Below are 14,204 nucleotides of genomic sequence, written 5' to 3' on the forward strand. Positions count from 1 at the left end.
CGCCAGTAGGTTCTTTCAAAAGCTCCCATCTATTGAGAAGATGCCATGAATGGAGAAAATTTGGAAAGTGGAAAACATTCTTCAAAACATGGAAGGTGAGATCTAATGTACATGATTTTATCCTATATCTTCCACATGTCATCTTTTGATGGATGACATTCTCACTGAAATGGAGAGAAATATGCAGCACTCTCCCTTCTTCCAGCTCAAGGGGAGTGTGATGATGTATGGGAAAAGGAACCAGACTGAGCTGAAAACATGATCTTTTATTATTCTTTAACTACAGTTGGGTGGCACGGTGGCGCAGTGGTAGAGTTACTGCCTTACAGAGCCCTAGTGAGACCACACCTGGAGTATTGTGTGCAGTTTTGGTCCCCTAATTTGAGGAAGGACATTCTTGCTATTGAGGGAGTGCAGCGTAGGTTTACAAGGTTAATTCCCGGGATGGCGGGACTGTCATATGCTGAGAGAATGGAGCAGTTGGGTTTGTACACTCTGGAGTTTAGAAGGATGAGAGGGTATCTCATTGAAACATATAAGATTGTTAAGGGCTTGGACACGCTCGAGGCAGGAAACATGGTCCCGATGTTGGGGGAGTCCAGAACCAGGGGCCACAGTTTACGAATAAGGAGTAAGCCATTTAGAACGGAGACGAGGAAACACTTTTTCTCACAGAGAGTGGTGAGTCTGTGGAATTCTCTGCCTCAGAGGATGGTGGAGGCAGGTTCTCTGGATGCTTTCAAGAGAGAGCTAGATAGGGCTCTTAAAAAGTAGCGGAGTCAGGGGGTATGGGGAGAAGGCAGGAACGGGGTACTGATTGGGGATGATCAGCCACGATCACATTGAATGGCGGTGCTTGCTCGAAGGGCCAAATGGCCTACTCCTGCACCTATTATCTATTGTCTATTACAGTGCCAGGGACCCGGATTCGATCCTGACTACGGGTGCTGTCTGTATGGAGTTTGCACATTCTCCCTGTGTCAGTGTGGGTTTTCACTGAGATTTTCACTTTCCTCCCACATTCGAAAGATGTACAAGTTTGGAGGTTAAATTGTCCCTAGTGCGTGTACGATAGTGTTAGGATGCGTGGATCGCTGGTCGGTGGGGACTCGGTGGGCCGAAGGGCCTGTTTCTGCAATGTATCTCTAAACTAGACTAAACTACAGTGCATGATAATACAGCATATGTACTGCGGGCCCTGTTCAACCATGGTAAATGCCATAAGTCTTATTCATTGGGATAATCCCGATGATGCTAAACGTCAAGTAAAATACAATCTCACCCTAACCACCTCTCTCCAACACCAACCCAACCTCCTGAGATAAAATTCCCTCAGGCAGCTGCCCTGCTTGACAAGTTGTGTATGTCTAAGCAAGGCGCAGTTGAGTAATGGGTAGCTCTGGAATTTCAGCTCAGAATTCTTCAGGCACAGAGCCAAACTCTAAAATGTTTCCAAATATCCTTAGCAACCCTACATTTTACAAATAATTAAATAGCTCATAAATAAGATGGACTTTGTAACCATTAGTTGGGAGTAAATACAATATGGAAAATTAGGCTTGTCTCATAGCCTTTATTTAAATAGATAATAAAATGTATTTTGCAATAGAATAAAGGGCTTCGATCCAATTAAATATTCAATGCTTTAGGGTGAGAGGGGGAAAGTATAATGGAGAAGAGTTGGAGACGTGGTGGGGGCCTGGAATACATTGCCTGGGGTAGTGGTGACCTCAAAAACAAAAGTGGTGAGTGGTGTTCAAGAGGCTTTTAGATAGGCACATGGAAGTGTAGGGAATAGAGGGATATGTATAATGTACAGGCAGATGAGAACAGTTCAGCTGGGGATCATGTTTGACACAAACATTGTGGGCTGAAGGGCCTGTTTTTATAGATACAGCGTGGAAAGAGGCCCTTCGGTCCACCGAGTCCGTGCTGACCAGCGATCACCTCGTACACTAGTACTATCATACACACTTGGGACAAGTTACAAGTTACGGAAGCCAATTAACCTACAAACCAGTATGTATTTGGAGTGTAGGAGGAAACTGGAGCACCCAGAGAAAACCCACACAGTCAAAGGGACAACATACAAACTCTGTACCGACTACACCCGTAGTCAGGATGGAACCCGGGTCTCTGGCGCTGTAAGGCATCAACTTTACCACTGTGCCGCCCAATTTTCTATTTTCTATGTTCTATCTTCAACCAAAAGTAGTTATTTACACCATCACTCTGTTCCAGATGAAGTAACAATCTACAAGTGACATGAAAAGTCTACTTGCAATATTGTATGGCAAAATTATTGTTAGAAGATTGGCAATATGGATTAGAATTAGAATATTAATTATATTACATTTTAATTCATGTTTATATATGAGCAAAAAGCCAGAAAGGTATACAACGTGAAGGAATCTTATTTTGAGCAGGCCTATCTATCATGACAGAAATCATGTGTTGAGTTTAGTTTTTATTGTCATGTGTTCCGAGGTACAGTGAAAAGCTTTTGCAGCATGCTAACCAGTCAACAGAAAGACAATACTGTACATGATTATATTCGAGCCACCCATAGTGTACAGATACATGATAAAGGGAATAACGTTTAGTGCAAGATAAAGCTGGGAATGTCCGATCAAAGATAGTCCGAGGGTCTCCAATGAGATAGATAGTAGTTCGGGACTGCTCTCTAGTTGTTGATAGGATGATTCAGCCTGATAACAGCTGGGAAGAAACTGTCTCTGAATCTGGAGCTGTGCAGTTAACAATGGAATATCATTAGCTGCATTCAGGTAAATGATAGGAAACATATGGGTTAGAAGTAGGGTGAGCCCTTTTGCTCCTCTCCTTCATAATAAGATAATAGCTGATTATTTGTCCCAGTGCAACTCTCCTACACTAACCCCATATCCCCTGAAATGCCTTAACATTTAAAAATCTGTCAATCTCTTTCTCGAATACTCCCAGTGACTGTCTCCACAACCCTCTTGGGTAGAACATTCCAAAACTTCATTACTCACTGAGTGAAGAACTGTCTCCATATTGCTGTTCTAAATTAGTGACCCCTCATTTGGTGACTCTGACCTTGGTTCTAATCCTCAATGCAGGAGCATTGTCGATTCTACTTCAACCTTGTCAAACGCCATAAGAATCTTAGATGCTTCATTGGAATCCACGCTGAAGAGATACACAGTGGACACAGTCTGCTTAATCTGTCCTCATATGATCATCCCAGGACACAACTTGGTGAATTGTTGCTGCACTCCTGCTATTAAAAGTATACGTTTCCTCGTGTAGGGAGATCAGACTGGGAAATAATACCTCAGATGCAATTTCACTGGGGCTTGACATAATTGGAACAAGAAATATCTAGTCACATAGTCAAATCCTGTCACAATAAAGGCCAATGTACAAGTTGCCTTCCTAATCGCTTGGTGTACCCACGTGTTCCTTTTCAGTGACATCCTCGACACACTAAAGGGCCTATCCCACTTGTCGATTTTTTCGGCGACTGCCGGCATCACTGACTGACGTATCAGGTAAACGTAAACTTTGCGTGTGATGCGGCGTGGCGACGTATTGACGAGCGGTGTTTTTTCAAGTGTCACAATATTTTTTTGTCGCCACTGGATTTTGAAATGTTCGCCAAAAAAATCGCCGTGGGACAGGCCCTTAATGCCTTTCAATCTCACGCCACGGAACCTGTGGAGCAACTTTTAGGAACCTGAGGGGTAACTTTTTTTTACACAAAGGGTAGTAGGCGTGTGGAATGAGCTGCTGGAGAAGGTAGTTGAGGTAGGCATGATCACAACGTTTAAGAAACATTAAGACAGGTACATGGATAGGATAGGTTCAGACGGATGTAAGAAAACTGCAAGCAGGTGGGACTATTGTAGATGGGGCATGTTGGTCAATGGGGTCAAGTTGGGCTGTAGGACCTATTTTCACGCTGTAAGACCCAATGACCACTTAAAAAATACCCAGTCTTTCTATTTTTTCTATCAAAGTAGATGAATTAACATGGACACACTGATCTGTTTTGTAGTCAATGCCTACTATGTTCTGTTGTGCTGAAGCAAAGCAAGAATTTCATTGTCCTATCAGGGACACATGACAATAAACTCTCTTGAATCTTGAATCTTCTTCTTCTTTATGTATTCCATTCTGCTTTTCAATTGATTTGTATATATCCCCTCTGACATCTCTGCATCTTCCTCTCGGGCAACAATGCCACTTAGCTTTGTTTAATCAACAGATTTGTTAAAAAAATGTACACTTATCCCCTAGTCTAAACTACTGATGGGTCCTTAGCTCCAATCACAGTCACATCCCACTTTTCCCAACCTTCCAATCTGAAAATAACTTGGATATAACTTCCTAAATTCATACGTTACAGGAGCAGAATTAGGCCATTTGGCCCATCAAGTCTACCCTGCCATTCAATCATGGGTAATCTATCTTTCCCTCTCAATCCCATTCTTGTTCCTTCTCCCCATAACCCCTGACACCCGTACTAATCAGAATCTGTCAACAGATTCACCACCCTCTGACTAAAGAAATTCCTCCTCATCTCCTTTCTAAAGGTACGTCCTTTTATTCTGAGCCTATGGCCTCTGGTTCTAGCCTCTCCTGCTAATGGAAACATCCTCTCCACATCCACTCTATCCAGGCCTTTCACTATTAGGTAAGTTTCAATGAGATTCTCCCCTCATCTTTCTGAACTCCAGCGAGTATTCCTGATAAATAAATATTCCTACTCTACAATAACCAATACTATCATCCAGCTTTGTATTACCAACAAATCTGAAAATATATCTTTCATCCTCTCCTCCAAATTATTATTTTTTGATGAGGGACATTTGGGTTCGGTAAACAACTCACACTCACCCACCTTGTTATCTCACTCCCCCGAATGATCTTTGTTTTATCCAATGTTGTTGATTCACCACCATGTGCCTCTGTGACTGTTGGCTTCCATATACACATTGTGCCTCTTAACTTATATTGATAACCAGACTTGGATATAAGTGCCAGTCACTTTGCTGGTATTCTCTCAGGCAGAACCTTATCGATCGTCTTTTTGCAACTGCAGACATGTAACAACCATGGAGACTTTTGTGTCTAGCAAGCTAAGAACCCTCCTCAAAATAAAAATGAACTATGGAAATCAGACGGGAACTATCTTTGCACAAATTCACGCAGAATCTCTGACGGGGTGTTCCTGTGCAAGTTCTCAGTCATTCTGTCTCTTATGGGTCTTCTGTGCAGCTTTCCAAAAGTTGACATTGGCTTTCAGCTTTTCAGCTGCTTTTTTAAAGCAATATTTCAAATTTTCCGACCAAAGGGTAGAGCTCCAGAAGTGAGGTTTATTTGGAAAATTGTGACTAATGTATTGCAACTTCTGCACCAATTACTTTAAAGTCATGATGTGAATATTTGCTTTGGCTCCTTTATCTTTGCAGTTAAATGTTTTAATAGATTAAATCCACTAAATTCCTCCCTTGCCCTTGGTTTTCTTGCCATTTATTTTCCAATATGAAAATTAATACAAAACATTTCTTGATGAAGCCGAGAGATTGACCAAAACACAACCCTATTAAATATATACAGCTGGGATTTTCATATCTCCCCAGATTTGCCCGTAGTTTAGAAAATTCACACATGCATAAAGTCTCAAAGTCCAGATTTTATTAGATGCACAGTCTCGTGCCCAGAGTAGGTGAATCGAGGACCAGAGGACATAGGTTTAAGGTGAAGGTGAAAAGATTTAATAGGAATCTGAGGGCTAATGCCCCTGTCCCACTTAGGAAACCTGAACGGAAACCTCTGGAGACTTTGCGCCTCACCCAAGGTTTCCATGCAGTTCCCGGAGGTTGCAGGTGGTTGCCGGAGGTTGCAGGTCGTGGAAGCAGGTAACGAGACTGACAAAAACCTCCAGGAACCTCCGGGAACCGCACGGAAACCTTGGGTGGGTCACAAAGTCTCCAGAGGTTTCCGTTCAGGTTTCCTAAGTGAGACAGGGGCATTACTTTTTCACACAAAGGGTGGTGGGTGCATTGAACAAGCTGCCAGAGGAGGTAGTTGAGGCAGGGGCTAACCCAACATTTATGAAACAGGTACATGGATAGGACAAGTTTGGTGTAATATGGATCAAACACGGGCAGGTGGGGCTTATGTAGCTGGGACATGTTGGCCGGTGTGGGAAGGGCCTATTTCCACACTGTATCACTCTATGGCTCTATGTTAGAGTCATGCATTGGGCTAACACCGAATCAAAGGTTCAAAGGTTCAAAGGTTGATTTATTGTCACATACACCTAGATGTAGTGAAATTCCTTTTGCCAATGCAGCACATAAGAAAGAATACAAACATAACAATAATAAATAGCTTTAACATAAAAAACATCCCCCCACAATGGTTCCCATTATGGGGGAAGGCACAAAGTCCAGTCCCATCCCCAATGTCCACCCATAGTCGGGTCTATTGAGACCTCCACAGTTGCCTCTACGGAGGCCTGATGTTCCAGGCCGTCCTCGCCGGGTGATGATGTTCCGGCGTCGGGAGAGTCCTCTCAGCGGCATGGGTACCCTGGACATCCTATACAATGCATAGTGTTGGTACTTTCCACAAGGGGTATGAAGTATTGTGTTTACATTACTGGTGTAGTATCTGCAGGTCTAGGTTACTGATCTGCCTGAAATGTAAACTCGATTAATTCTGTAATTTGGAATAAAAGGCTTGTGTGCAATAACAATGTTTAACTATGTATTTGGACAGACACTTAAACTGGCAAGGAATCAAGTTATAAGGACCATATGCAGGCAGATTGGATTAATTTAAATTTATGCAGACATGTTGGGCCTAAGGGCCTGTTCCTGTACTGTACTCAGCATATGGGAAAGAATGGAAAGACGACCTCTTTGTCAGACTGTCCACTCCCTCGCCAGATGCTGTCTGTCCCACTGAGTTCCTCTAGTGTTTCGCATTTTGCTCAAGATACCAGCATCTGCCCTTTCTTGTGCCCCGTGTGCTTTGTCCTGCCCCTCTGCTCATCCTGGTCTCTCCCCCAACCCCTCCATAACAATCAATCTAGAGGCGGGGTCCAACCAGGAACGTCACCGGCCCATGTCCTCCAGAGATGCTGCCTGACCCACTGAGTTACTCCAGCACTTTGAGGTTTTTTATGTAAACCAGCATCTGCATTTTCTTGTTTCTACATTCTCTAATTCCTGGGGTGGCAGGTTTGCTATAGAACTTAGGATTCACTAGTCCTCCCCTCTTTAGTTTAGAAGAATGAAAAGGGATCACATTGAAATACATCAAATCAGAGCTCTCAACAGGATGGATAGGGTATGAAAGCCCACCAAGCTGAGGAGTCTAAAATCATGGACTACAGCTTCAATATACAGGGTTGACCATTGAGGACTGAAATGAGATGTGATTTCTTCACTCTGAATCTCTAGAACTCGGGATTACAAAGAGCGGTTCATTGATTCTGTAGAAAACTTACGTGCCGAGCTTTTTAGATGTTAGACAAGTCAAGGAATGGGGGATGGAAGAGGAAAAGAGTGTTTAGGGGAATGTCAGCAATGATTTTGTTGAATGATGAAGCAAGCTTGAGGAGCCAATTGGTCTTCCACAGCTCCTATTTCTTATGTTCATTGATATGTATTGTGGGGATTGCTGGCAGTTCAAATAGTGCATTCCCCTGAGTCTCACACAGTATTCAGTGGGATAGCCACATTCTCATACCTCAGACAAAGCCATTGCCCAGTGTTAACTCCTTACTTGTACAATGTCACCTCATTAAAGGTATTTCTTGCTTTAATTAGCATGTATATATATTGACATATATTAAAAACATATAAAATCTGAATGCTAAGGAAGAACATTTGTTTAATTTAGTTTAGTTTAGTTTAGAGATACAATGAGTAAACAGGCCCTTCGGCCCACTGAGTCGCCGCTGACCAGTGATCACCCGTACACTAGCACCATCCTACACACTAGGGATAACTTACAATTCTTACCAAAGCCAATTAACCTACAAACCTGTATATCTTTGGAATGTCGGAGGAAACAGGGGCTCCTGGAGAAAACCCACGCGGTCACAGAGAGAACATACAAACTCTGCCGTTGTAAGGTTATTTCATCGGTACTTTGCTTAATATCTTGGTAATCGGGAGATGACTGGAATGGGTGTTTCATTCATTGGCCTTACATTTAAATTAGAGTCTCTTCCTGGAGAAGGGCAAAGAACAAGTGTGGATTAGAAAACAAGGCCATAATAGATTTATATTAGATTGATTGTGCTTTACAACTTTGCTAAGATCACCAAGCATTCTCTGTTTATATCAGATATTTATATCAGAAAATGAAAATCTACAAGCACAAACTATTTTCTTTGTTTCTGGGTAATCTGCTAAGCAGTAACTATGGCTTAGTATTAGACCTTATAAAATTAAAACATTTAAATCTTTCAATTTCTCCTTCATCTGTGCAATTTTAAAGTTTTTTTTAATTTTGTGTTTTGTAATAAATCGGAAATGCATATTGTGTATCTTCCTTTCTGGTTTGCAAACTTTAAGAAATATTTAATGCCATCAGCTGCTCAGCCAACTTGATGACATCATCACTGTTGGACACCAAGACCTCTTAATGCCATCAGCTGCTCAGCCAACTCAATTACATCATCACTGTAGGACACCAAGAACTCTACTGATGGGAGACAAGAGAAAATGGTGAGTCTTTATCACCAAAGCCGCTGGAACTCCATGCCAGTTTTCTTCAAGTTTATTAAGAACCATGCCTTAACCATAGAAATACCTCTCAAGATTACAAAGGGTGGTTCATTGATTCTATAGAAAACTGATGTCCCTAGTTTTTTAGATGTTAGACAAGTCAAGGGATAGAGGATGTAAAAGAAAAAGACTGTTTCGGAAAACGTCAGCAATGATTTTGTTGAATGATGAAGCAGGCTTGAGGAGCCAACTAGTCTTCCACAGCTCCTATTATCTCTTTGAAGATATCCATTTTCATTGTTGTCATAAATTCTTGTCATCTTTCAGAAGCTTTTCGCAACAGTAATGTGATGGTTTCCCCATTGCTTTTACATGGGTTGTTTCCCTATGGTCTTTACAGGTTATTTAATTGGTACTGTACTTAAAATCTTGGTAATAGGGAGGAGACCGGAAAGGGTTTCATTGGTCTTGCATTTCAATTTGGAGTCTCTTCCTTAAGAAAGGCAGAGTACAAGTGTAAATTAGTCTAAGACCATAATAGATTTGTATTCAATTGATTGTGCTTTACAAGTCCCAAATGAGCCCCATCTATCTTCCTTGGCTGGAGAGGTGTGTAATTGAACTGATGAAAGGATTGAATAATGAGGTTCTAGACGGCAGTTCCATTGCATTTGCTAATGGAATTACACCGTGCAGCATTCTCAATACTGAACAAATCATTCAAGGTGCAGTTGTTTAATGTAATGCCTGTAAATAACCCAAAGCCCAAAGTAACGGGATGCCAATTTTTGGTCGATGACTGAGCATATGGTTTGGGGTCTGATTCAAGGTGAAACAAGTGCAATGTCCCTTGAGTGTTGTGTAACTTTAGTGGAATTTCAAAGGGTTAAATTCTGGGGACAGGCTAAAGAAACATGGATTGACACAAAATGCTGGAGTAATTCAGCAGGTGAGGCAGCATCTCTGGAGAGAAGGAACGGGCAACGTTTCAGGTCAAGACTCTTCTTCAGGTTGAACATGGTTTGTATTCACTGCTGCATTCACATTTTCTGATGTTAGGACTCGGCGATCTCCAGGCCCAAAATCCATCTTGTTGCTACACTGAACAAGCCTGTTTTGCAGCCATCTACTCAGTTCAGACATAACAATTTAAATCTACCCAGAAAGTTACAAGCAGCAGATTGGAGAAGGCAAAGACAATGTTGTGCATTATTACAGGGATGAAAATCGATGGTCTTGGTAAAGAGGTGGATATTTGGTCAGAATGACACAGTTTGGAGAGACAGTTCAGATGTGGCACGGTTCAGGAAATTGAATTTGTTTGCCTATACTTGCTGAGTGTAACCATGATACTGGGGGTACAATTGTAGTCCAATTTATGTTGGGGGGAGAGGGGGAGGGGGGGGGAGAAGTAGCAAATGGGACAGAGCAAAGCACCGCTGAGATTGCAAGAGGGGGAATGTGCAAACGTTACAACACTTGGGTATTCAGAAACTAATCTTCAAACCAGAACTTGCAAGAGGAATAATGTTTAAGACTGTTCCATTCCATCATTAGAACTGCCCGTTGACCAGACCATCTGTTGAATTGTAAATTGGAACTTGGCATCATGTTTGTGGTCATGCCATGCCTATAAATTCTTATTGTGTTTTCCTCCAAAATATCTCCTGGCAAATGAAAAGAAACCTCAGTTGGTTTACTGTGCACACGGCCAGACCATCATTTATGAAGCATCAATAGTTTATTAGCTTGCACATGGAGGAAACTGGGCAGGAAGACAAAGCTAAATGCAAAGTGCTGGAGGAACTCAACGGGTCAGGCAGCATCTGGAGAGGGAATGGCCAGGTGATGTTTGGGGTTGGGTTCTTTCTTGAGACTCGAAGAAAGATCCGTGAGGTTTACACTCATTATCACCACAAGGGTATGGCATCATTGTCTTGCAAACTATCCACCACACTGATGTGAAAGCCATTTTGAAATCAAGATATTATTTAACCAACCAACACTAGTTCTATCCTATGCACTAGGAACAATTTGCAGATGCCATTAACCTACAAACCCACATGTCTTTGGAATGTGGGAGGAAACCGGAGCATCCGGAAAAAAAACACACACAGTTGCAGGGAGAACGTACAAACTCCGTAGAGATAGCAACTGTAGTCGGGATCGAACTCGGGTCTCTGCAACTGTGAGGCAGCAGCTCTACCGCTGTGCCACCGTGCCGCGCAACAGCGCTTAATGCTGTGAGCACAAGCAAGGTAAGAGACCGGTGCTTCCACAGATAGCCTGCATTCCCATAATATGAAAAGTACCTCAAGAATGTTATTGGCGGAACATTGGGAGGAGATTGGCTGCGCAACCTCTTAAATGGGTACCGAGGAACTAAAAACACGATGGGAAAAACATACCATACTAAAAAGCTTATTGGATTTAAAGTTTTGTGAAAAGTTGAAGTCCATTGCGGTTTCTTTAATGAATTTGTTGGAAGTGCACTGGGCCCCAGGGTAATTAACTGATACACACCAGATGTCCTCAGGTTCATTCCTCAGTCTGCTCTGAGTTAATTGGAGCAGCAATTTTGCTGTTGTGTTTGGCCTTAACACTACCAGGCCAAAGACAGGGGGGAAAAAAATAACTTCTCCTGACTATCCGTTAACTCCCGATCAAACGTCTATGTGTGGTTATTAGACAAGGGCAGCTTGGCCTTGGGTGTAATCAATTCCCCTCCCCCACCAAGCACCATTCCAACATTTAAGATCTGGGATTAATCACCAAGCTTGTGGCCTCTCTGATAAATCGCTGGATGCACGGATTTTAAAACTTAAAACCCCCCTAACGGTCACTTTCTCTCCCTTTTTTTGGCTCTAAGTTTTAAACCGGTGAAGGTCCGAGCCCCACGTCGAAAGTGATAGGAAAATCACGAGGAGATTTCCAAATGTGTCTGTTGTCATTTACCTCAGACCAGTTTTCCCTGCAGTTGTGGATGTTGCCGGCTGGTTTCGGCATTCGGATAGTGGCAGACGTCCCGCCAGGAGTCTGTTGTTACAAGTGTCTGGGTTTTACAGCAAACAGAAGGAGGATTCCAGTGGGTTTAGTGTTCCACACTTCCTTCTTACCAGTTAATCCTTGCCAGAGAATTGTAACTTTTTGTCCTGACATTGGATATTGGAGGAGGGATGTTGGCGCAGCGGTAGAGTTGCTGCCATACAGTGCCAGAGACACGGGTTTGATCCTGACTACGGGTGCTGTCTGTTCAGAGTTTGTACGTTCTCCCAGCGACTTGCGTGGGTTGTCTCCGGGTGCTCCGCTTTCCTCCCACACTCCAAAGACATACAGGTTTGCAGATTTATTAGCTTGGTATAATTGTAAACTGCCCCCTGGTATGTCTTGGATGGTGTTAGTGTGCAGGGATCGCTGGTCGGCACGGACTCCGTGGGCCGAAGGTCCTGTTTCCACTTTGTATCTCTAAACAAAACTAAACTATTGACGTTGTTCACGAGGGTTAGTTATGTTCGCTCCAGTCAGAATGGAAGACCTCCTTGGCCAGGTTTGGTGCCACATCATCGTGAGCTGGAGGATCACCAGACGTTTCTTGCCCCACAGGAGGAGTCACTAAGATACCAGATGAGATGGCAAAACGTAAACTATGAAGATGACACAAAGTGCTAGAGTAAATCAAAGTGCCAAGCAGCATCTCTGGAGGACATGGGTAGGTGATGTATTGGGGCAGAACCCTTCTTCACTCGACTCTAAAGATGATATTCCTCTACCAGTTTGCTCTTCCATAAAGTCAATGGCAGAATGTGGGGAGCAGCATAATGGCGCAGCGGTAGAGTTGCTGCCTTGCAGCGCCAGAGACCCGCGTTCCATCCTGACTACGGGTGCTGCCTGTGTGGAGTTTGCACGTTCTCCCTGCGACCGTGTTGGTTTTCGCTGGGTGCTCAGGTTTCCTCCCACACTCCAAAGACATGTAGATTTGTCGGTTAATTGGCTTCTGTAAATTGTAAATTTTCCCATGTGTGTAGGATAGTGTTAACGCATGGTGTGATCTCTGGTCGACGCAGACTCGGTGGGCCGAAGGGCCTGTTTCCATGAAGATCTCTGAAGACCGAAAACGTCACCTACCCATGTTCTCCAGAGATGCTGCCTGACCTACTGAGTTACTCCAGCACTTTGTGTCCTTTTGTGGACATTGCGATAGTACCTGCCTTAACTACCTCCTCCAGCAATTTGTTCCACCACCTTTTGTGTAAAAAAAACACCAACCTTTGTATAAATACATCCACCAACCTTTGTGTAAAAAAGTCACCCCCTTAGATTCCCATTAAATCTTTCGCCCCTCACCATAAATCTAAGTCCACTGGTTCTCGATTCCCCTTGGTGTTTACCCGATCTATTCCTCCCTTGATTTTGTGCACTTCTATGAGATCACGCTTCATCCTCCTGCGCTCCAAAGAATAATCCTAGCCTGCTCAACCGCTGCCTATAGCTCAGGCCCTTGAGTCCCGGCAATATCTTTGTAAATCAGTTCTGCACCCTGCCAGCTTGGCAACATGTCTAAACGTATAACTCACTGAGTTATACTATCAAAGCCACGCTCGGGTCTGTCACTGTGGGGACTGTCCCTGAGGTCCTGACTTTCTGGCTTTCTAAACATCAACAGTGCTAAATGTTCGGCTGGCAACCGGAAGGTAGCCGGTTCGAATCCCGCTTGGAGTGCATACTGTCCGTTGTGTCCTTGGGCAAGACACTTAACTCACCTTTGCCTGTGTGTGAATGTGTGTGAGTGATTGGTGGTGGTCGGAGGGGCCGTAGGCGCAGATTGGCAGCCACGCTTCCGTCAGTCTGCCCCAGGGCAGCTGTGGCTACAGAAGTAGCTTACCACCACCGAGTGTGACTGAGGAGTGAATGAATAATGCGATGTAAAGCGCCTTGAGTATTAGAAAGGCGCTATATAAATCCCATCCATTATTATTATTATTACAAAAGGATCATCACTTACTCAAACTGTGCCTCACACACTTCGTGTAGGAAGGATCTGCAGATGCTGGTTTACACCGAAGATAGACACAAAAATCTGGAGTAACTCAGCGGTACAGGCAGCATCTCTGGAGAAAAGGAATAGGTGACAAAATAGAGAGAGTACAGAGGAGATTTACTAGAATGTTGCCTGGGTTTCAACAACTAAGTTACAGAGATAGGTTGAATAAGTTAGGTCTTTATTCTCTGGAGCGCAGAAGGTTAAGGGGGGACTTGACAGAGGTCTTTAAAATGATGAGAGGGATAGACAGAGTTGATGTGATCAAGCTTTTCCCTTTGAGAATAGGGAAGATTCAAACCAGAGGACATGACTTCAGAATTAAGGGACAGAAGTTTAGGGGTAACATGAGGGGGAACTTCTTTACTCAGAGAGTGGTAGCGGTGTGGAATGAGCTTCCAGTGGAAGTGGTGGCGGAAGGTTCGTTGGTATCA

The sequence above is a fragment of the Amblyraja radiata genome, chromosome 13, assembly GCF_010909765.2.
Source record: "Amblyraja radiata isolate CabotCenter1 chromosome 13, sAmbRad1.1.pri, whole genome shotgun sequence".
Lineage (NCBI taxonomy): Eukaryota > Metazoa > Chordata > Chondrichthyes > Rajiformes > Rajidae > Amblyraja > Amblyraja radiata.